The sequence below is a fragment of the Somniosus microcephalus genome, chromosome 23 (assembly GCF_052327205.1).
Source record: "Somniosus microcephalus isolate GS21.2 chromosome 23, FLI_Smic_1.0, whole genome shotgun sequence".
NCBI classification, from domain to species: domain Eukaryota; kingdom Metazoa; phylum Chordata; class Chondrichthyes; order Squaliformes; family Somniosidae; genus Somniosus; species Somniosus microcephalus.
The window spans coordinates 37,950,765-37,975,707 of NC_141009.1; the positions used below are offsets into that span (position 1 = coordinate 37,950,765).

General features: G+C 43.9%; 1 protein-coding gene across 1 annotated transcript in view; it reads left to right on the forward strand.

Annotated features, from left to right (window-relative positions):
- Window positions 1-12,164: 12,164 nt before the first annotated feature.
- LOC147101832 (dual specificity testis-specific protein kinase 2) overlaps window positions 12,165-24,943 on the forward strand; it is a 133,414-nt gene continuing 120,635 nt past the window's right edge. The window contains exon 1 of the mRNA XM_085965810.1: window positions 12,165-12,528. The gene's annotated coding sequence lies outside the window, so the exon portion shown is untranslated. The remainder of the gene's footprint in view (window positions 12,529-24,943) is intronic.

Below are 24,943 nucleotides of genomic sequence, written 5' to 3' on the forward strand. Positions count from 1 at the left end.
GAGCCAGTTCTATGTGGGGGAAAAGCCATCAAAACTTTCCCGCTATGGGATAGTGGTAACTTTCCCATCCATATTGGTCAGTCTCATTTGTTCTGGTGCACTAATAATTCAAAGCTCTTAGTAAATGATCAATCTTATCCTTGTCTTTAATTTTTGCTTGGACTGTATTCATCAGATTTACTAATTTCCCAGATATGAGCTGAAAAATGCTGAAAAAAGCAAATTCAGTGCGAATGTAGAAGTGAAGTTCCATCTTAAAAAGGTTTGTTTGCTGATCTTGCCTTTCGAACAATGTCTATTTCAAAGTGAATGGTGCACAGAATGGTGTAATTCACTCCTCTAAAACCCTTCCTGACTCAGTTAACACGGGGACTTGGATTAAGTGGATGGCTCTACCAAAGAGCCAACACAGGCACGATGGGCCGAATGGCTTCCTTCTGTGCTGTATCATTCTATGATTCTAAATCAGTCTAACTGTCAAGAGCAAAGAGCAGTAAAAGCTGTGCAGACAACATGGCATATTTAACTTTTAGTCGATGCAGCAAAAGATATATACAAGGCTCCTACCTAAATGTCTATAGTGATATGACCACTGAGCATGTCACATAAGGTAACAGTCGACATTCAAGATTACAGTACTGACTTAGCAAAGTTAAAATCACAGTCTATATTCAATGTATTGATGTAAACTTCCCATGTTAAGCCTGTTTGATAGCTGCCATGTGAAATCATATGACATAGAAGATAGGAGCAGGAGTAGGCCATTCAGCCCTTCGAGCCTGCTCCGCCATTCAATGAGATCATGGCTGATCATCCAAATTCAGTACCCTGTCCATGCTTTCTCCCCATATCCCTTGATCCCTTTAGCCTTAAGAAATATATCTAACTCCTTCTTGAATATATTTAATGAATTGGCCACCACTGCCTTCTGTGGTAGAGAATTCCACAGGTTCACCACTCTGGGTGAAGAAATTTCTCCTCATCTCTGTCCTAAATGGCTTACCCCTTATCCTTAGACTGTGACCCCTGGTTCTGGACTCCCCGGCTATCGGGAACATCCTTCCTGCATCTAATCTGTCTAGTCCTGTTAGAATTTTATAAGTTTCAATGAGATCCCCTCTCATTCTTCTAAACTCCAGCGAGTATAAGCCTAATCGACCCAATCTCTCCTCATACGTCATTCCTGCCATCCCAGGTATCAGTCTGGTGAATCTTCGCTGCACTCCCTCCATGGCAAGAACATCCTTCCTCAGATAAGGTGACCAAAACTTCACACAATACTCAAGGTGTGGTCTCACCAAGGTCCTGTACAACTGCAGCAAGACATCCTTGTTCCTGTACTTGAACCCTCTTGCTACGAAGGCCCTCTCGCTACGAATGACCTCTCTCATTGGATACCAGGCTGACTGCAGCATCAGGCAGCTCCACATTGTGTGATGCTCTGATTTCAAATTTTGCAGTACGTACGTCTGCAGCATGCTGTCATCCATCATCGTCATTGCTGTTCTAAAGCCTCATCTTCCTCTGCAGTTTCCTCTTTGTAATTTAACGAAACTTGTTTAGGTTATTGAATTAATTGTTGGAATATATTTCACTCTCTATATCTACTTTAATCTTAAATGTTCTGAAACTATAACATTCTAACCCTTCTTTCTAATCTACACCAGCCTTTTAAAAGCCTTAAAAAACCTTCTGATGTTGGTGAATGACGTCTGACTTTAAATACTATAAATTACTACAAAATATGCCCTTCAGGCGACCTGGCCAACCATTATAACATATTCAACCGCATGGATCATTTTCAAGGTGTTTTTAATGACATAATTGCCAGTTTTTAAATCAACATTCCTCTCTCTCTTCTTCCACTGTGTAAATCATCAGGAAGCAAGGAAACACTGGGAAGATTTCTTGAAAGGATATTATCAGTGTTCTGACCAATGACCATGGAACATAAATCTCCCGTTGTAATTTGCAGCATCAACATACCTAATGTATAATGGCCAGCATTGGCTGCATCAAAGGATTGTTATAAAAAATAACCCTTTAATTTAAGCATCTCTTACAGAAAGAAGCACAAGTGAAGGAGAATCTGACAAGCAACAACACTTTTCTAGTGTATTCTCGTGTAGAGGAACATGTCTTGCAGCACTTTACAGGGCAGTGGATAACAAGTACCATTGGGCAGAAGGAAACAAGCGAAAGGAGAGAGTTAAAATAAAGCCAAAAAGAAAGGATTTTAGGAGGTTTGGAAGATGAGGTGGGAGGTGGAAAACCAAATATGCTGGTATGGTGGGGGAGGACTTCCAGAGGGCAGGCCATAATGGCTCAAAGAATAACCATTAACAAAGTGCAGAAAGAAAGGAAGTGAGAAGTAGGCCAGTCGGAGGAATGCAGGGCCACATTAAGAATTCTTGGGGCCCTAGGGCCCCCTGCATTACCTCTCCCCTGGGCACAACCTCCCACCTCCCCATCCATTAAAGCACAACAGTGTAATGAAATGCATGAGGATATAGGCCTGTAGAATGGTTACTGCATTAATAATAAAGCAAATTGTAACACAATATACTACGCTTAAATGAAATTGCTTAATTTTCTCACAAAAAAAAAATATTTTTGCTTTAGGAAAATTGATTACCAAATATGTTTCAGAGATTTAAAGCAATTAAATTAAAATCACAGATCCTATGATGTATTTTATCATGGACTGAATCCCCACCCTTCCTTAGTCTGTTACTTATTAACTTCAGGGCTATTTTACATAATATCTTTTGGATCCCATAACCCCTTCCGGGTGCAGGAGAGATCGCTCGAATGAATAGGACCATCTCAACATAATGAGTCTGGATGGCTCACAGAAAAGAAGCCACATCAGCATAATTGCTCAATCTCCGGTCTGAGATGACTCTTATTGTCTCAAGTCACATAGTCGGAGTGAACATTTGCAAGGTCTATGGGGTGGACACTGTCCCGCCCCCACTGGAACCACACATGTGCACCCGACGTTGCGGCTGGAAACGCGCACTGGAGGTTCCCAACGTGCATGTGCCTAACTGCAGGGCTGCGGTCTGCAGCCTCAACCACGCTTTCCTCCCTGTTGTAAGGTCATGGGATCGGGGCGGGGGGTCAAACTGTTGGGTGTTTTGTCCTCCAAGGGGACCAATCAGAAATTTGGTCCAACCCACTGATGTTGCAAATAAATGCTGCCAAAGTAGTATGTGAGAAACAATATTCCACACCCTCTCCTATTTAGCTTTTGGCTTCTATAAGAATTTTAAGTAACTAAACATGAATTAATACTGTATCACCATTTTAAGATACATTACACCAAACTATCCATGGCCACAAATCCCAACTATGGTACAAAATGCACTGCTCATTCATGAAAACAAATCTTTATCCCAGGTTCAGACTCGCTTTAGTGGAAATATACACTAGAAATTCTTTAGAAGTGCAATAGAATGGAGTGTTTCATATGGTAGCAGTGGATATTCAACGGAAACTTAATGGTTTTAGTTGGATATCCACGAAATAAGCATTTGAAAGTTGATGTGGACCTTGATTGCTCCATGCCCACTCCTTGAACAGTAATTTCTTACTGTCAGCCACACTGCATCTTGTTTCAAATACTCCCTATAAAATAAATTAAACCTTTTGATTGTCACTGTCTTATGTTTCAGTTTAATTGACTGGTAAATATCTGTCAGTAGCACTGATGGAAATCTCCTAACCTTTGAGCTATCAATCAGAAAAGAAGAAAAAAATTACATTGATTTCAGTGGAAACAAAGATAGATTGGCAGCAGTAATCTCTCCAGTGCAATACTTGGAATGTACCAGTTAATTTTTACTCCCACCATGTTCTTGGAAAAGAAATGAGGCAAAAGATGAAATAATGTTGATAGTAAATAAGTGTTTTGTGTCATTTTAAACTAGATTGCTTACTTTAGCTCGGTACCATTTCTTCCTCTCCGGAGGAGTATCAGGATAGTCATAGTTAATACCTCAAGTTTTCTCAGCCACAGATACCTCTCGGCAACTTAAATATAGTCTAAAGAATGTCAGAGAAATGTGTCCTCAAAATGGAGTCAATAGTCATACTGAATGCTAGGAAAGGAAAGGGTTATTACTAATTAAACCATCAAGGCTTATACAAACAAAATATTCCTTACCAGGGATAGAAGAGAAGCCATCAAGGCCATGGGCCCTGAGATGGCTTGTTAATGGGGACAAATATGGTTTGCCTTATAAGGGCCTGGGTGTGACCCCTTTCTTAGCAAAGCCCTAAGAAGCTAGGCAGAAAACAAGTGACCCCACATGTCTACGTGCCAATGCTTCATTGACTTGGACATCTTCGGGAGTACAAACAGGGCTGTGTAAGGTGATTGATTCCAGAAGGGCTGAACTCTTCTAATACGTGTCACTCAGATTGGTCAATAGAATTGAGGTTTCTTTCGAAATTAAGGATATAAAAGGTGGTGTTTTTCACACTAAAGTCCTCCGTTTTTAGTCCTTTGTTCTTAGTTTGGTTCTAGTTCTTGTAGTAGCCTTTGTAGTAAAAAGTGTAGAAGTTTTTATCTTGACTATATAGAAAGGTATCTCTGTAAAATCAGAAAGTGCATCTTTGACATAGAGAGAAAGGTTACAGATGCTGAAGTTGTACCACTATACCAGCCAAATATGGGCGGATATAATAAATGTGTCACTTAGATGTACAAGTTTCCTTGAGATCAATGGAGGTGTTATTTAAGCCAGCCAGTCCAGATACAACTGTCAATGCGGAAGGTAAATTTACCCAGGAGCAGAGAACCCAGGAGGATTCTACAGGCAGAGGTTCATTACTGTGATATCTCAGAAGGTTAACATCATCCTCCCAGAGAAAATCAAGGGAACCAGTTCATCACCAGCTCCTAAGGACAAGTCATACAAGTTCTGGAAACATTGCTAACTACAAGCATATACTTTAAGCTATTCAATAGAATGACAATCTAATGCTGTTAATTTGTCTAAGGATCTATCTAAGGAGTTTAATCCTAAATTAATTTCATAAATTTATATTAATCTCAGACATTTATCTCAACTGTAAATTTATAATCAACAAGCTGTTAAATCTGAATTATTGTGATATAACTAAACTGTCTTTGTAATATCTGTTACATATTTTGTTAGAAGTCACACAACACCAGGTTATAGTCCAACAGTTTTATTTGAAATCACAAGCTTTCGGAGCACTGCTCCTTTGTCAGGTGAAGTGGAGAGATGCATAAAGACACAGCTTATATAGTCAGAGAATAATGCCAGATGATTACAGGTAATCTTTCTAACTGCCATTTATCACACCTCGGCAGAGAGATAATCACAGCACTCAAAGGTGTGAATGGTGTCCAAACAGGTTAGTCAGGAAAACATTACATGTGACTTCTTAAATTTGTCCACCCCAGTCCAACACCGGCATCTCCACACCATGGCCACATATATTTTGTTAATTAGCCCCATCTACTAATTAACTGCATACTTAATGTTTAAGTGCTGCTAACTGTGATTCTTTGGTTAATAGACAAATGTTAGTTCATGACTTTGTTGTTTGACTTCTTTGATAATTGGCAATAAAGGTTCATTCATTCAATAGTTTATGCGGATCCTGATGGGAGGTTAGTAGTGTAAATGGTAACATAATCTGAAGTGGTTGATGTAAAACAAATTTAGACACAAATTTAGGCATCATTAGCTCCTAGACGTAAATCCAGTTGCTCAACAAGGAGTTAAAGTGAAGGAACTAAGGATTCATCTAGTGCCCTTGAATCATCAGAATATGGTTCCCAGTGTTCTTACAAGAATGAATCACTTGTGCATAAATTCTATATTTTCAATTAGTACAACAGATCTCCAGATTTGTCTAAAGTTTTATTTAAATGTCAATCACTACACAACACAATTACTTTTTTATTTTCTCAGTTATTTGATTAAGCATGTTTACAGTCAACAGATTGCTAAGTTTATAATACACGGCTGAATAAAAACAAAAATTGCATATGCTTATCTCAGAACCTTAATAACAAGAAAACTAAACCCTCACAACTTAATACAATTATATTAAAAATGAAGCAGTATTTGACTTAATTGCACAATCCCCCAATGCATAATCTAAAGTGCAAAATAAATCAATTGTTGTCCTGTTAATAAATATGCAAACAAGACCTACCTGATTCAATACATTTATTTTACATAAGCTGCTATTTGCATGAAATGTTGGCCTTCAGGTTTATTCCTGCCTGCTTATTTGCAAATGATCTGATAAGACAACAGGTTGTTATAGTCTTACGATAAATCATTTTAAAATCATGACACTGCTTTCTTGCTTCAGTAATTTGTGCTGCGCTCCTTACAATCTTGAAATTGAAGTACATATTGAAATCATAAATGTATTATGCACACTGTTACAATTTTGCTATCGAACAGCGGAAAACTTCCCTCAATCCTTTTTTACAAACGGATTATGTTAATTTCAGTGGAAGTTGAATATTGTGTAACCTGCTTACATCAGCAGTTGGAAGATTATGCAATTAAAAATCTCAATCATTACCATATGCTAAAAGGTGGCAACTAAAAACAATCCCACTTCAGTCTCCTGCTGTAAAAACTAGTTTTTTTTAGACATGTGCAGAAAGAAAGAGCAAGATGCCATGCATCAGGAAAATGCCTCCATTCCACCCCTTTCTAACCTGTTATTCACCCACTTTTTAAAAGTTTTAACATCCTGTCAAGTAACATCTTTAAAGTTGAGCTGGGTGAATATCTGGTCAGGAATGGGATGGTTGCTTTTAAAGGTTACATGTAAGAGAACTCCCCAGTGGTTCAGTGGGTAGTGCCCATGTAGTGTAGTGTAGTCCAGACCAAGAGGTTCTATTTCATGCTTGTGCTGTTTGCTGATCTCAGTCAAGGAGTCATATGGAAAGAATACCCTGCTAGACATGTATAGAATCAAATGCCATTGACAGACACTCTATTTACCCCACCATAGAACTGGACGGAACTGATGCACACTAAGAACAAAATGCTGTCATCATCATCATGATATAAAAGATCCTACCTGTCTCTTCTGTCCAACCAAGGAAATGGGCAAATATTAAACAGCACAAGTTTCTATTACTGAGTAAGTGTCAAACTGGGAGCAGACATGCACATCAACAATAGAAATGAACAAATTACCATTTCTGTGACGTGGTTTTCTTAAAGGGCTATTCATTCTAAACGCAAATAATCTGAATTAATTCACAATGAATTTGCTGAATAGTTGAATTATCTTCTAATTTGGGTGGTTTAAATTCAGAAAATATTTTAACACTGATTCCCATGAACTATTTGATTACAAAAAGAGTTGTATTAGAGTTTCGGCGTACTGTTTAACTGTAACACAAACTCAACTTCAGGAATGTAATAAACCTATTTTGTTGCTTTTCAAAGCTGTATCTAAATGTATTTCCTCCCTAGCAGCAATTTCAGGAAACAAAGAGCACTTATTGTATGGTCTGGCACTGTGCACTATGTTCATGGCTGTCTTATACCCTTTCAAATCGCTCCATCTGTCGTGCAGTTGATGGCTTACATATTCTCTGATCCTTTTTCAGTAACTCAAATGTTTCAGGGCTTTGTCCTGTTGCCCACTTTGTACATTATATCAATAACCTTCTCCACTTATCATCCAACCCTGTCCGTTATCTTGCTGATGATTGCACTCTATATTCATCAACTTCCTTCAGAATGCACACCCTCACTGTTCACAGCCTCTAATCCACTTACAATGCAATCGATGAATCATTGCATCTTGATCTCCTCCATGCCCCCTCTGTTGACTGCCTTTTAGCCCCACTCTGTTCTCCCTTTCCTTTCACTTCAAGCCTCTGTCCCCTCCCCAACACCTCCACGTCTCCCTCCCCCATCCCAGCTTCACTCAGGCAACATGCCTCTCTCAGTTCACCACCCAATGTTGCTCCTCAGCTGATCTTTCCTCCTACTGCAGTCCTACAACAGTGACTCCACTCAAAAAGTACTTCATTGGCTGTAAAGCGCTTTGAGACATCCGGTGGTCGTGAAAGGCACTATATAAATGCAAGTCTTTCTTTCTAGGTAAGCATGTCTCCTGGATGCAGCCACGGATTTCCTCTGCTCCATCTTAGGTATCTGCTGCAGCACTGGCTCTTCCAGAGTAGTAACCCTAACTGCCTCGTACCCCATTCCCAGCAAATATTTCATTTGAATCACTTCCAGGGAGGTCACCTCTCTAATCTCTTCCCCATCATTCTTTTCTCCCCCACTGTACATCTGGTGGTCCTCTAGCATTGTTACTCTAGTATTGCCTACAGAAACTTCTCTTTGTGAATGAGGCCCTTGCCTCCCACAATCTGATAGCAGATAAATGTTTTGACCTGCCTGACAGGAACCTGGCTTACAGATGGTAAGCCAAAGCTACCCCAGAGCTGTACATTCCACCACTTCCCTCACCTAAATTCCTGCAGCAGCACTGTGCCTCTCATTGCCAAGTCCATTTCGGTATCTCTCCCTACTCCTTAGGCACCTTTTCTTTTTTCAAGCACCTTACTTTCATCCATCCCTCCTGCCTTGTCAGATTTTCATCATCTACCACACTCGCAAGCCACACAGAGATTTCCCTGCCTAGATCTCTCTCCTTTCCTCCCCCAGCAATTGAGCAACTCATCATCCTAACTTGACTCACTTTGTTCCCTCCTTTAATTTCCCTGTGCTTCATCAATATAAATACATTCCCCCACTCTTAATATAACGTCCCCCATTCATAGCCATTCCAGTCCATCACTATCTCACGTGGCCTCATTACCTCTGAGATCTCGATTACTGACAAGAAAGAAAGAACTTACATTTATATTACATTCGCATGCTCCAAAGCATTTGACAGTCAATGAATTACTTTTGGAGGCATTATTGTTATGCAAACACTGCAGCCAACTTGTGCATAGCAAGGTCCCACAAACAGCAAATGAGTTAATTTTTTGGTAGTTTTCAGTTATTATCTCTAATCACTTCCTCATCTCCCTCACCATTCACTTCTCCAACCCATTAACCTCACCTTCCACCCCTGGGAAAACTGGTCAGTGTATTTGGGGATTACAGTACCATCAAAGTTTTGGAAGTCAGATTGTGACTGTGTAAAGGAGAAGCATCCGGGAAGGCGCCGAACACCTCGAGTCCCTTCGCCGGGAGCAAGCGGAAGCCAAGCGCAAGGAGCGCACGTCAACCCAAGCACCCCACCCACCCGCCCCTTCAACCACCGTCTGCCCCACCTGTGACAGAGACTATAGGTCCCGCATTGGACTCATCAGTCACCTGCGAACTCATTTTTAATGTGGAAGCAAGTCATCCTCGGTTCCGAGAGACTGCCTAAGAAGAAAAAGGGTTAGGTCTCCTGAATATTTTGGAGAATATCCTGGATGAGGGACATTGGGCTGAATTTTAAAGAGGAAGCCGGGTTGGGGTGATGGCTCTGAGGCCGTCGGGAAACGCAGGAGGCCGGGTTTCCCACAGGCCCTGCTGACTTTAACGGCAGGGCCTGATTTCCATGCAAGGCCTCGGTTTCCCGCCCACAGCCAGCCAGGTTGAGAGGTTGGCTGGCCGTGGGCGGGTAGGCCTGTGGCACTAGGCTGCTCATAGGATGGCGTGAGGGCTCGTGTGGGGGCTGATCCATTAAAAGGATTGGGGCAGGCGTTGGGCTGAGGATCCGGGGGTGGGGTTAGAAGAGAGAATCAGTGCCGGATGATCGGGGGTGTGAAGGGAAGATTGTGGCCGGCCACCTGAGGATCGGTGGGGAGGAGAGAAGGTTGTGGCCGGCCACAGCATCATCGGAGGCCTCTTTGGGTGGGGGTCTCCGATCGTGGAGGGGGGGTTAGGTAGGGACCCTGGATCCAGGAGGTAGGTATAAAGGCATTTACCTCCTGGATCCAGTAGTTCCCACTTTGCTGTAACTGCTGGGTTTTACAAATTGTGTAAATCCTGTCCACATGCAGTTAAAAACAAAATGGAGGTTAAAAAAGAGATTTCCAGCCTCATTATAATATTTAAGTAGACGTTCCGCCTCCTGGGAGCAGGTTGGCTGCCAGCCCCCATCCTGCTTCCCATCCCACCTCCGTTAAAAGTGGAAATGGGTGGGTTGGAGTTGGGTTCAGGTTAGGAATCCAATTTTTAACAATTTAACTACCCCCACATTCCAAACCCACCTTTTTTTTCGGTTAAAATTTCCCCCATTGTTTCCATTTTGGAGAGGTTAAGCATGGATCCCAAAAGTCTTTCAAATGCTTTCAGCTTTTGGAAAGATAGTGAACTGGAAGTGTTAGTTATACGAAGGAGGACATAATCAGCATACAACAATATTTTATGTTCAGCTTCTCCATCTTTTACTCTATGGATGTCCAAGCTTGTTCTGATGCTTGCTATCGAGCTCTATGGCCATTACAGAGGAGGAGGTATAGGGGCATGCGGGTCTCATTCTTCAGTGAAGGAAGACTGCAGGAGATCTGAGGTTTTTGGATGTGGGATTTGAGTACAGGATTTGAATCCTCTTCCAGAACATGCCACAAAAGCTTTGTGTTACAGCACCTACGCTAGCCAAGAACAACAACAACTTGCATTTATATAGCACCTTTAAAGTAGTAAAATGTCCCAAGATGCTTCACAGGACTGCAATGAGCCAAAATTGACATGGATCCACAGAAGGAGACATGAGGACAGACGGCCAAATGCTTGGTCAAAGAGGTAGGTTTTAAGCAACATCTTAAAGGAGGAGAGGGAGAGGTGGAGAGACGAAGAGATTTAGAGAGGCAATTCCAGAGCTTAGTGCCTAGACGGCGGAAGGCACGGCCACCGATGGAGGAATGAAGGAAGTGGTGGATGCATAAGAGGCCAGAGAAGGAGGAACACAGAGTTCTCAGAGGGTTGTAGGGCTGGAGGAAGTTAGAGATAGGGAGAGGTGAGGCCAAGGCAGGATTACGAGGCGTTGCTGGACCGGGAGGCATTGTAGATCAGTGACAAGGCCTTGGACAATGTGGACCACTTTCCATACCTCGGGAGCCTACTGTCAACAAGGGCAGACGTCGATGACGAAGTCCAACACCACCTTCAGTGTGCCAGTGCAGCCTTCGGTCGCCTGAGGAAGAGAGTGTTTGAAGACCAGGACCTCAAACCCGGCACTAAGCTCATGGTCTACAGAGCAGTAGTGATACCCGCCCTGCTGTATGCCTCAGAGACATGGACCATGTACAGCAGGCACCTCAAAGCACTGGAGAGGTACCACCAACGCTGCCTCCGCAAGATCCTGCAAATCCATTGGCAGGATAGGTGCACCAACATCAGTGTTCTCGCTCAGGCCAACATCCCCAGCATCGAAGCTTTGACCACGCTTAATCAGCTCTGATGGACGGGTCACATTGTCTGCATGCCCGATACGAGACTACCAAAACAAGCGCTCTAGTCGGAGCTCCGACGCGGCAAGAGAGCCCCAGGTGGGCAGAGGAAACTCTTCAAGGAGACCCTCAAAGCCTCCTTGAAAAAGTGCAACATCCCCACCGACACCTGGGAATCCCTGGCCCAAGATCGCACAAAGTGGAGGAGAAGCATCCGGGAAGGTGCCGAACACCTAGAGTCTCTTCGCCTGGAGCAAGCGGAAGCCAAGCGCAAACAGGGGAAGGAGCGCACGTCAACCCAAGCACCCCACCCACCCGCCCCTTCAACAACCATCTGCCCCACCTGTGACAGAGACTGTAGGTCCCGCATTGGACTCATCAGTCACCTGAGAACTCATTTTTAGTGTGGAAGCAAGTCATTCCTGGTTCCGAGGGACTGCCTAAGAAGAAGAAGATCAGTGAGCACAGGGGCAATGGTACGAGTTAGGATAGGGGCAGGGAGAGATTGGATGCTCTTGTCCTATAGTTGTATCTATTTTCGGTGTGGTCTTACCTCGGCTACATTTTATTTGTAGATTTTTTGGGGGATTAACATCAAGCATACATCAACAAAGAAACACACAGGTGTACTTGGTTTGAGGGCGATGTGCTGCTGGATCTCCTGGTGAATGAAGGGCTGTGGAAGGACAGCCCCCTCTCTGTGTGACGTGCGCTGAATACACCGATCCTGTGATCTGACCCTGTTCTTGTGAACGGCCACAGCTCAGCCCGAGTTTCTAGGACAACCTCGGAGAGCAGCCGGGGAAATGCAGCGCTCGCATCACAACTAGCAGAGCCCCGGGGCACAGGGCAAGTCAGCGGCTGGGACCAACGGGGCGAACACATCGTCAATGGGATCAAATCGTCTGCCGCAATGCACCCAGTCCAAAAAACCTTTGGAAAGTGGAACTGAAGCGGGAGCTGATCGGGAAAGGGTTTGCCATCAGGGGCATTTGAAACCGAGCCTGAATTCAACTTGAGCGAGGAGACAGGAGCCGGAGTCGCCTGGCAGTCGCTGGCTACAGTGAGGTGGACCTGCCGTCTCTTGCAACCTGCCATCCGGGGTAGGTTAAGAATCCAGCTTTCAACTTGGGTACAGTGCTCCCAAACTTTCTGTGCTTTCCAAGTCTGGTGCTTTTATTTCCAGGGTTCCATTCCTTAGCGTCCAGTATTATAACGACTCCCATTTCAAACTGTATACAAGCTATGTGTGTTATTTTCACAGTTATAAGAAAGTCTCTCAATAATAGTGATCAGGAATGGTATTTTTTACATCAGTGTCCTGTAACTTTAGGAGTGCAGAGACAGAGGCAATGCAACTCATTGGTGCCAGGTCTTACTGTGTTTAAGGTGCTATATAAATGCAAGTTTGTTGTTGTCTAAACTACATGAGCAAATAGGCATCGGTGCTGCCTTCAATACAATATCTGCTCTGTTCGGTCAGTAACCTGGGCATGAAGGCTGTGGATTGATCAGCAACACAACTGCGAATTCTTTATCAATTTGTAGCTACCATTTTGCCTCATTAGTGATTTTAATAATATGCCACTTTTCAGGCCAGCTGAAGAGAAACGGCATCAGGACATCAGTGTAGCCGGACGGTGCCAGTTGTAAATGTATGGGTGGCCTCTGTTTAATATTTCATTTCACAACGGTAGCCTTATGTAGATCTGTGTATGTGTATCATATTATACAGTTGCCACCTTTCCCCGGGTCCATAATGGGATTTTGGCAGATCCACTGACTGGCAAATCACATTTCAAATCTGTGACAGTACGTTGGACGATCAGGAGATTAATTATCTTCCCTGTCTCAGCTCATCTGCTCGTGAAATACTCATCCATGCCTTTGTTACCTCTAGACTTGATTATTTCAATGCACACCTGGCTGGACTCTCATCTTCCACGCTCCATAAACTTAAGCTCATCCAAAACTCTGCTGCCCGTGTCCTAACTCGCACCAAGTCCTGTTCACCCATCTCCCCTGTGCTCGCTGACTTACATTGGCACCCGGTTGAGCAATGCCTCAATTTAAAAAATCTCATCCTTGTTTTCAAATCCCTCCATGGCCTCGCCCTTCCCTATCTCTGTAACCTCCTCCCGCCCTACAACCCTCAGATATCTGCGCTCCTCCAATGCTGATCCCTTGTGCATCCCCGATTCCATCACTGGCGGTCGTGCCTTCAGCTGCCGAGGCCCTAAGCTCTGGCATTCTCTGCATAAACCTCCCCACCTCTCTTTCCTCCTTTAAAACGCTCCTTTAAACTTACCTCTTTGACCAAGCTTTTGGTTACCTGCCCTAATATCTTTCTTTGTGGCTCGGTGTCAAATTTTGTTTGATAATCGATCCTGTGAAGCGCCTTGTGATGTTTTACTATGTTAGAGGTGCTATATAAATACAAGTTGTTGTTGTTGATAGCTTGATGCCAAGGCAACATGAAGCGACAGACATTACAATTCCATAACTACAAAGGCTCAGCTTTTTAAAAAATGCACTTTGTCAGTTTACAATTTAGAAATTTTCCAAACACCCAACTCCAAAACTGGATTGATGGCAACCCTGATTCAGAAAATAATCCAACGGTCACTCCAAATTCATGATTGGCATGGGTCAGATGCCAGTAGGGTACGCGGCAATCCACACTATCCCTTGCATTATCCTGACAGTGTACCCCCAGTACAATTTATAAAGAGCTTTTGCTACTGCACTGAGCCATTCCTGTTACCCACATACTGTTCTTGTGGCTTCTTGGGAGATATTTCTGTAGTTCTAATTAGTGTAGAACTCAAAGCCACTTTTGCTCTCTTAGCTTCTCCACTGTGAACTGAATATGTTTCATGTTGGCTTCACTTTGGATCTTTAATAGTTGTCACAGTGAAGACCAAAACCCTGTACATCCAGATGATGTTTCAGATGCACATCACAGAGGTGAAATCAAAGCCACCCAGTCCTATAGATATCCTGTACTGATATCTATGACAGACGTAGGGATTACCCAGACTAATGGCAAGCTTATATTGTACAGAGCCGCTTCAAGTGCATTACCTCCTGGTACTGCGCAATCCATCCTGCTCGCATTGTCGGGTGGATTTCAGACCACCAGTGACAATGCAAAATTCAATGTACGCGTTTGTTGAAAGTTGCAGCAGTTGTGACTCACAACTTGCGACCTTAATTTTCTGGTCGCAGACCTTCCCTGCTGTCGGGAGATGGATCTGTATATGCCAACAACATGAAAACCACACTGCTGTCCTGTATGGGCAGACTAGACTGAGCACTCAGCCCACCCATGGCCAGAGCAAACGTGCGACATGCAGAGTTCAGCAGCAATACCAGCACCCATTTAGGCAAGCGGCCAATGGCACTGTGCCTTGAGTGGATACAAACTACCTCTTGGGGTGGTAATCAGTGTCGCAGTAGCACTGGTGCCACATCATTTATATTACAGTGCTGCTGCCAAAGTCAGTACAGTCTCTAGTGACAGTACTGTGATAAAATATAGCATAATATCAACATTTACAAGACATGGAAAAATCAGTATAGTTAGCCCACATCTAAGTCACTTAGTCTTTATCAATTCTGATATAACAATCAGTTGAGCTGTTTGGGTATTTTAAGGATTGTATTGCTAATGAATTCAATACACAGCCAATTATTTATTTTCTCCACAAAAAAGTATTCTATGTAGGTATGAGAGTTCTTTAAATGTCAGAGATAGAAAACAGACTATTTAAAAATAATGGAAATGCTTGTAAGACTGAATATATGGACTTATAGTCACCAAACATTGCCTGATATATGTATGCAACAATGCTACGTGAAATATTGACACTGCTGTATCTGGAGTAAAGCTGTAGGTGGAGCTGAAATTACTTTTTAATGGGCACATATTACAATCATCACACATTTAGTCTCGCCAATATAGACGGCAAGATAGAGCGTTGAGAATTGAAGGACATTGTTGAGTTAGAAAAAAAGTATTTAAGGTAACATTAAATGAAGGGTGCAATAAGGAACTTAGAATGTTCTATGTAGAATAACTAAGGGGGAAAAAAACTCGAAGCACTGGACTGGGTGGAAAGAATATGGCATTGGCTTTTCCGAATCACTTCATACAAGACTGTTGAAGAACCGGCATCAATCCGAAGCAATCCCTCCTTGTTAGTTAAAGTTTGAGGAGAAAGATGGTGGTGAATGGGAACACGCACTCTTAGGTAATGCCAGCAGTATAGAATGCTAACTCCGTTACAAAGACAGCACTGTGTTCTGAGTAACAGGCCTTGTATTCAGCAAAACCAAACAAAAGAGACGTGAAAGCAAAAGGGGGGCATTGAAACTGCTGCAGATGAGCTCACGGGTGATATCCATGAACAGTTTCAAGACAGGAATCTCGAGCTGATACAGGACCATGATTAAATAAAACTTACGGCTATATTGAATGTTATAGCAGGTTTTTAACTGAATAAAGGACAGAGCATTAAAGACTGCACAAGAGAATAGCGTTTAATTCACTTCATGTTCCCATGCCACCTGCTGGATCATTCACTTTCATTTTTATTAATACATGGTTCAGGATAAGACCCCTTAAGGATTTTTTAGTCAGATGACTTGTGCTGGAGAAAACAAGCACACTCGTCATTTCCAGTGTGTATTAGTTAGAGTTTTCAGTAATACCATGGGGATTACATTAGCTGTCACAGTGGTGGTAATTAAACAGGCCAACATCACGTAGTTTTTTTAAGTACTAAAGTAAGTGGCCAACCAAACGGAGACAGCTTCTCTGATGGATCAATGAGTGAACAGCCTGTGGATTATTACTGAGCCATAGAAACGAGGAATCGGGTCCAAACAAGTTTCCCACAGTGACTCCATTTCAAAAGTACACCATTGGCTGTAAAGCGCTTTGAGACGTCCGGTGGTCGTGAAAGGTGCTATATAAATGCAAGTCTTTCTTTTCTTGGCAGCGAGCAGCGATTTACCCCCCCCCCCCCAACAAGGTTGAATCATCCTACCTCACTCACTATCTAGCTTCACACATGAAGAATGGGCAAAGTGGCAGAGGGTGACCAGTGGCTGAGGAACCATACCTCAGCAGTGCCTACAGAAGAGGAGAGAAAATTGGAAGGGGAAAAAAAGGGAATCCCTTAAATTACTTCCTGCGCTGCAAAATAGAGATTATAGATTGTCTTTGTTCTTAAATCACATTCATGTTTTCATGGTTGCTGCTCTGACTTTGAAAAAAATGCCCACACACAACAGCTCAGTGTATAAATTACTCTTTGATATTTCAAGGCCATAAAATCATGTGAAAATGCATTTGTTATACAGGGCTTTAATCTAGATAGATTACCATGGAGACAACACTGAAATATTATGTTCATTTGATAAGGTGGAATGATTGCAAATGCAAAACCAGCTTACTTGCCAGCCAAGCTGCCCAAGAACAATTAATTCTGGTAATATCATTTTTCCCTACTCTGAATGCGTTCCCAATAAAGAACCTGGATCTCCAGGTGATTTAACGCCAAAAATGTGCTGTGAAAAGATGGATGAGTGATGCATTTGAAACATATTTTCAAAGATCTGTGTTTGACAATGTCAAGGGTAGTGAGATTCCAAATGAAGGGAAAAGTAAGTCGTATGTTTCTGAAGAACACTTAACACAGCCTTTGAAAAAATATTCTGAAGATAAGTGGTAACAAGATTTAGTTTGTTATCCGTGCAACTAAAACGCAGGTTCACACAATGGATTGGGAATTGCCTCAACTTAGAAAGCAGCTGCCACCTAGAATCAATGACGAGAACATGAATGATAATAGATGCTCTCTGAAGTCTTTCTGATTAAAGGAGGCACTTCCAGTGGCTGAAAAAGCCTCAGGCAGCATGAACAATATTTCCCATTGAAGCATAACAGGCTCAAGTATCCTGTTAAGAGGCAACTTTTACATTGCCGCTTGTTTAGTTCGGATTGCAAGAAAAATACATCTATGTGCAATTTTCCTATATTCACTCCCCCAAATCCAAAAGCTGCAAATTTGAGTACACCTGGTTCGAAACTGGCTTCTCCAACTATCACCAGCTTCTTCAATCTCACTTCCTTCAGTGTGCACCCATGGAAAAACCCTAAGCGTTACTACTGCACTTTCAAACTCCCAACTTCCCTCCATTGCCACAATAGTTCTGCAGCCGTCAATTTGCTCAAAGACTCCCCTCACCGTTACTTTCGATGCTCTCAGCCCAGAGCTGCTGTATGTCTCCGACCCGCAAAACAATTTTGAAAGTACCTCCTTGCGCCCAGGCTGCGAAGAGTTGCCGTCTCCGGCCTCGAGGCGGAGGGCAGCGTAATGGCCCACGGATCCCAGGTCCTCCAATCAATAAGCAGAATTCCATTTCAATCATTTATGAAGGGAATCCCCTAATGATATGCAATGGAAGCCCCAAATGTAATAATTATACAATGTACAGAATTGGAATTTTATTCATAATTACCTTCAATGCACCAACCTCAATAAAAATTTAATTTTTGATACTTTTATACCTCATTAAAACTGTAATATTTGCATAAACTCATTTAATATAGTGTATGTGCATAATTTAGGATACGAAAATGTTTAATTTAAGCCTTAGATATCCCCTTACGCTGATGCAAACAGGCCCTGTGCCAGCTTGCATCAACCGTAAGACGTACGTAGACAATTGCTGGCCAGTCGCTGGGCAGAAAGCCCAATTCTGTGCCAGCAATTGCTTTTTCGGTGCCCCCACGGATGGCCTGTCAACACGTAAGGCAAGCGCATGCGGAAATCCCAAACATGTGGAGCATTTCAAAGGAAATACAACGGCGTACTCTGAGAGTACGTCATCACAGATACCGTAATTACAGGGCCCTTATTTCGCTCTAGTGTCTCTCCTTTCTCCCTACTGCCCTCTCTAAGCAAATCTTGTCCATGAGACCTACCTCCTAGTCCCTCAACCACATTCCTAGTAAACTCCTGACCATCCAATTTCTTTGACCGTAAAGGCCATCACAGCCGGACTCTATCCTATTCTCACCCAATGGCCACACAAGCACACACTTTACGCACTAAACCATCAGGATATTCCCCAACAAGGATATACATAAAAGTAAAATGTAATTGTGAATACTAAATACAAGAGCTATCTCAGACACAGTAGGAGCAAGAGAAAACAAAGGCTATAATTTCACCCATCGGATGGGGTGGCGGGGAAGTGGTTGGAATGTGGAACACCACTGAAGGCAGCATCCCTTGAAGGAGTGAATGGAAATGAGACTCCAACAGGGAAGGGACATTGATTGCATCTGCAGAGGATAAAGAATCAAGGGTCAACTTTGTTATATTCTCACACATACGTGCTGTCTGCCACCACCCTGTGAATGAGAGGATAAAGAATCTAAGCTCTTGCCACTCCTAAGAAATGGTGTGCCATCTGGGTTTGAGCCCACGAGCTGCTTCATTACAGGAATCCTGTCAGAAATGATGCTTGTAAATTTGCAATGCCTTGAGAACGTTTTACTATGTTAAAGGTGCTATAGCAATGCAAGTTGTTATTGTTGTTGTTGAAGGCTCAGCATTTGTTTCATTTGAATAACTTTATTTAGATTTAAAAAAACACTACTTCACAATAATGTAAGGAACTTTATTCCTCTGTATTTTCTGAAAATTAGATTCCCTGCAAACCGTACATCATCAGGTCATAGCATGTATGTTGTATTCTTGTAATTTTAAACATCTAACATCAAACATCCATTTTAATCTACCTCTTTGATGTTAGATACAATTAATTCTTAGGCCAGAATTTCCCCCTCAAAGAACGGGTGGGTTTGGAGCATGGGGGCAGTTAAAGTGCTAAAAATGGGATCACTGACCTGATCCCGCCTCCCAAGGGCAGTACCTTAATTCAAATATAGTAATGAGACTGAAAGCCTCTTTATCCCCTCCACTTTGTGTTTAACTGCCTGTGGACGGGTTTCACACAATTCGTGAAACCCTGCAGTTAGACAGAGGCGGGGACTGCTGCATCCAGGAGGTAAGTGTCTTTATACCTGGATCCAAGGTCCTCGACCATAACAATCTGCCGCGATCGGAGACCCCCCTATGAGGCCTCTGATCACCGCCCAGGCCTACCCCCGCCCCCTCCAGCGATGATGATGAGGCTGGCCATGATTCTCCGGTAGCCGGCCCTGATCCTCTCTCCCCCCACCCCCGGCGATCCCCGTGAGACCCCCACCCGATCCTCGGCCGACACCCCCCACCCCCACCCCAGGAACCCTGGCTGAAACCCCCTCACCCCCCCAACCCTGCAATACCTGGCTGACCCACCCCCGATCCCTGGCCGACCCCCCTGCCCCCTGACCCCAGCTGATCCTCTACCATCCCGACCCCGGCTGATACTCGATCCCCGATCCCAGTCGATCACCGACCCCCCCCCCCACGATTCCCCGACCATGCTGATGCCGCGATCCCTCCCCCAGATGGGCCCCTCACTTCTGAGGCCTACCCACCTGCAGCCAGCCAGCCTCTCAATCTGGCTGGCTGCGGGTGGGAATCCGAGGCTTCGCATTCAAATCAGGCTCTGCTGTTAAAGGCGGCAGGGCCTGCGGGAAACCGACCTTCTAGGTTTCCCGCCCGCCTTGGAGGCCGCCCGCCTTGGAGGCCCCCCGCCCCAACCCGCCTCCCTTGAGAAAATTCTAGCCTTGGTCTCTGTAGTCTGTTTGTCCTGATATGGCACTGGCCATTTTTACAAATGAAAATGGGGATGGAGAAAAAATATGTATACGCACTAATAAAGTAACACATAATCAGGAAATGAATTAAATGCATAGTAGTTCCCAAATATATTTGGCCAGATACCCCAAGTACAGACTTTATACATGTATCTATAGTCTTTTGCACGCATATATTTCCTGTCCAACTTCCTATCATCATAATATTTGGCTTTTATGGCAACATTTATAATTGGAAATGCCTATGTAAACATTTAGATTGGAAATTTCCAATGTAAACATTTAGCTGTTACAATGTAGTTGCGGACCTCCCACCACTGGTGGTGCTGCGGCACCTCACAATTTGCATCTACCAGCTCCGCCGGCTCTGCTCGTTGGCCTGATTTTATTTGGTCATTTTCTGCAGCTAGCACATAAGTGAACCGATTTGCCCTTTTGTTTGCAGTCGTAAGGTTTCCTGTAATGAGCTATGATAAAAGTGTAACTTTTTATGGCTTTGCCATAAAAAATGAGCTAGTTGGACGTCTCAGAGACTCCCCTTGCAGAAAAAATAAACGCCTCATGACTCTTCGGCTCACCAGTGCACTACGGTCATCAGTGTGTACGCCCCAACACTGGAAGCCTCAGACGAGACAAAAGAGGAATTCTGCTCCAGCCTCAAACAATCCATGTCCCAACGGGCAACAAGCTGATCCTCCTTGGCGAATTTAACGCCAAAGTTGGAAAGGACACAGACCTCTGGGGAGGTGTGATCTGCAGAGAGTGGGTAGGGAAAGCCATCTCCAACGGTACCCTCCTACTGACGAAATGCTTAGAACATGGCCTTGTCATAACCAACACCTTGTTCCATCAGAGAGACAAGTACAAGGCTTCATGGCAATACTCTCGCTCCAAGCACTGGCATCTACTGGACTACATCATCGTCCGAGCGAGGGACCGCAAGGATGTCCTTATCACCCGCGCCATGACAGGAGCTGACGAATGCTAGACAGATCACCACCTAATCTGCTCTGTCATCTCTATCAATGTAGCCCCAAAACAGCGGCGGCAACAATGTCGCAGGAAAATCAATGCTGGAGCACTCAAAGACCCTGCTAAGAAAGCCCTACTCAGCCTGTGCCTCACAACCAACCTGGCGACTCCCAGTGATTCAGAGACACAGAGTGCCCACAGCACCTAGTCTGCACTCAAGGCCTCCATAATCAGCACCTGTGAAGAGACATTCGGTCACTCGACCAGGAAACACCAAGACTGGTTCGACGAGAACGACCAGGAGATCGAGGAGCTAATAAGCCGCAAGCGCAAGGCATTCCTGATCTGGAAACAACAACACAACTCGAGAGCAAGAAAGCAGCTCTACAGATGCCTGAAGGCCGAGGTCCAACAAAAAACTCACGACCTAAAGAACAGATGATGGGTGGAGAAAGCGCCGGAGATCCAGCAGCTAGCCGACAACAACGACGTGCGTGGATTCTTTAGCGCAGTCAAGACCACCTACGGCCCAAGCACCCAAGGCCCTACTCCACTGCGGGTCAAGAACAGAGAGGTACTCATCAAGGACAGAGAGGCAGTCAGTGCCCGCTGGAAGGAGCACTTCAAAGAGCTTCTTAACCGAGACTCTGTCTTCGATGCGAGTGTCCTTAACTCCATCCTGCAGCATGCTACCCGCCACTACCTCAGCACAACCCCAGCCCGGCATGAAGTTGAAAAGGCCATCCAACAACTGAAGAACAAATTAGTAACAATACTGTGGAGGAGGAATTCCTGGAGTGTATACGGGATGGTTTCCTGGACCAATATGTTGAGGAAACAACGAGAGATCAGGCCATCTTAGGCTGGGTATTATGTAATGAGAAAGGATTAATTAACAATCTTGTTGTGCGAGGCCCCTTGGGTCAGAGCGATCATAATATGATAGAATTCTTCATTAAGATGGAGAGTGAAGTAGTTGACTCAGAGACTAGGGTCCTGAATTTAAATAAAGGAAACTACGATGGTATGAGGCGCGAGTTGGGTAGGATTGACTGGAGAATGTTACTCAAAGGGTTGATGGTGGATAGGCAATGGCAAACATTCAAAGATCGCATGGATGAACTACAGAATTTGTTCATCCCTGTTTGGCATAAAAATAAAACAAAAAAGGTGACTCAACCATGGCTAACAAGGGAAATTAGGGATAGCATAAGATCCAAGGAGAGGACATATAAATTGGCCAGAAAAAGCAGTAAACCTGAGGATTGGGAGCAGTTTAGGATTAAGCAAAGGAGGACAAAGGGGTTAATTAAGAGGGGGAAAATAGAGTATGAGAGTAAGCTTGCAGGGAACATAAAAACTGACTGTAAAAGCTTTTATAGATATGTGAAGAGAAAAAGATTGGTGAAGTCAAGCGTAGGTCCCTTGCAGTCAGAATCAGGGGAATTTATAATGGGAAACAAAGGAATGGCAGACCAATTAAATATATACTTTTGTTCTGTCTTCACAAAGGAGGACACAAATAACCTCCCAGAGATGTCGGGGAACATAGGGTCTAATGAGAGGGAGGAACTGAAAAAAATCAGTATTTGTAGGGAAATGGTGTTAGGGAAATTGACAGGATTGAAGGCCGATAAATCCCCAGGGCCTGATAATCTACATCCTAGGGTACTTAAGGAAGTGGCCCTAGAAATAATAGATGCATTGCTGGTCATCTTCCAAAATTCGATAGACTCTGGAACAGTTCCCATGGATTCAAAAAAGGTGGTAGAGAGAAAACGGGGAATTATAGACCGGTAAGCCTGACAACGGTAGTGGGGAAAATGCTAGAGTCCATTATAAAAGATGTAATAGCAGAGCACTTGGAAAACAGTGACAGGATCGGACAAAGTCAACATGGATTTACAAAAGGTAAATCATGCTTGACTAATCTACTGGAATTTTTTGAGGATGTAACTGATAGAATAGATAAGGGAGAACCAGTGGATGTGGTGTATTTGGACTTTCAGAAGGCTTTCGATAAGGTCCTGCATAAGAGATTAGTGTGTAAAGTTAAGGCACATGGGACTGGGGGCAAGGTACTGACTTGGATAGAGAACTGGTTGGCAGACAGGAAGCAAAGAGTTGGAATAAATGGGTCTTTTTCCGAGTGGCAGGCAGTGACTAGTGGGGTACCGCAGGGATCGGTCCTAGGACCCCAGCTATTCACAATATATATTAATGATCTAGACGAGGGAACTAGATGTAATATCTCCAAGTTTGCAGATGATACAAAGCTGGGTGGGCGTGTGTGCTGTGAGGAGGAGGCCGAGAAACTCCAGTATGATTTGGACAGGTTGGGTGATTGGGCAGAAGCATGGCAGATGCAGTATAATGTGGATAAATGCGAGGTTATCCACTTTGGTGGCTAAAACAGGAAGGCAGATTATTATCTGAACGGCAATAGATTGGGAGAAGGGGAAGTGCAACGAGACCTGGGTCTCCTTGTGCACCAGTCGCTGAAGGTAAGCATGCAGGTGCAGCAGGCGGTTAAGAAGGCAAATGGTATGTTGGCCTTCATAGCGAGAGGGTTCGAGTACAGGAACAAGGATGTCTTGCTGCAGTTGTACAGGGCCTTGTTGAGACCACATCTTGAGTATTGTGTGCAGTTTTGGTCGCCTTATCTGAGGAAGGATGTTCTTGCCATGGAGGGAGTGCAGCGAAGATTCACCAGACTGATACCTGGGATGGCAGGAATGACGTATGAGGAGAGATTGGGTTGATTGGGTTTATACTCGCTGGAGTTTGGAAGAATGAGAGGGAATTTCATTGAAACTTATAAAATTCTAACAGGACTAGACAGACTAGATGCAGGAAGGATATTCCCGATGGCCGGGGAGTCCAGAACCAGGGGCCACATTCTAAGGATAAGGGGTAAGCCATTTAGGACAGAGATGAGGAGGAATTTCTTCACCCAGAGAGTGGTGAACCTGTGGAATTCTCTACCACAGAAGGCAGTGGAGGCCAATTCATTAAATATATTCAAGAAGGAGTTAGATATATTTCTTAAGCCTAAAGGGATCAAGGGATATGGGGAGAAGGCAGGGACTGTGTACTGAATTTGGATGATCAGCCATGATCTCATTGAATGGTGGAGCAGGCTTGAGGGGCCAAATGGCCTACTCCTGCTCCTATCTTCTATGTTTCTATGTAACAACAAGGCCTCAGGAGTAGATGGAATCCCCACCGAGGCACTAAAGTATGGCGGAGAAGCACTATTGGTGCGAATACATGAACTCATTTCTCTTATTTTGAAGGAGGAGAACATGCTAGGGGATCTCAGAGACGCCATAATTGTGACCATCTTCAAGAAAGGTGACAAGTCCGATTGCGGTAATTACAGAGGAATTTCCCTGCTGTCTGCCACAGGGAAAGTCATTGCAAGAATCCTCCTCAATCGCTTTCTCCCAGTGGCTGAAGAGCTCCTCCCAGAGTTGCAATGCGGATTCCGCGCATTAAGGGCACAATGGACATGATCTTCACCGCGTCAAATATAAGAGAAATGCAGGGAACAGCACCAACCACTGTCCATGGCCTTCTTTGACCTCACAAAGGCCTTTGACACTGTCAACTGTGAGGGATTATGGAGTGTCCTCCTCAAATTCGGCTGCCCTCAAAAGTTTGTCACCATCCTCCACCTGCTTCATGATGACATGCAAGCCGTGACCCTGACCAACGGTTCCACCACAGACCCAATTCACGTACAGACCGGGGTCAAGCAAGGC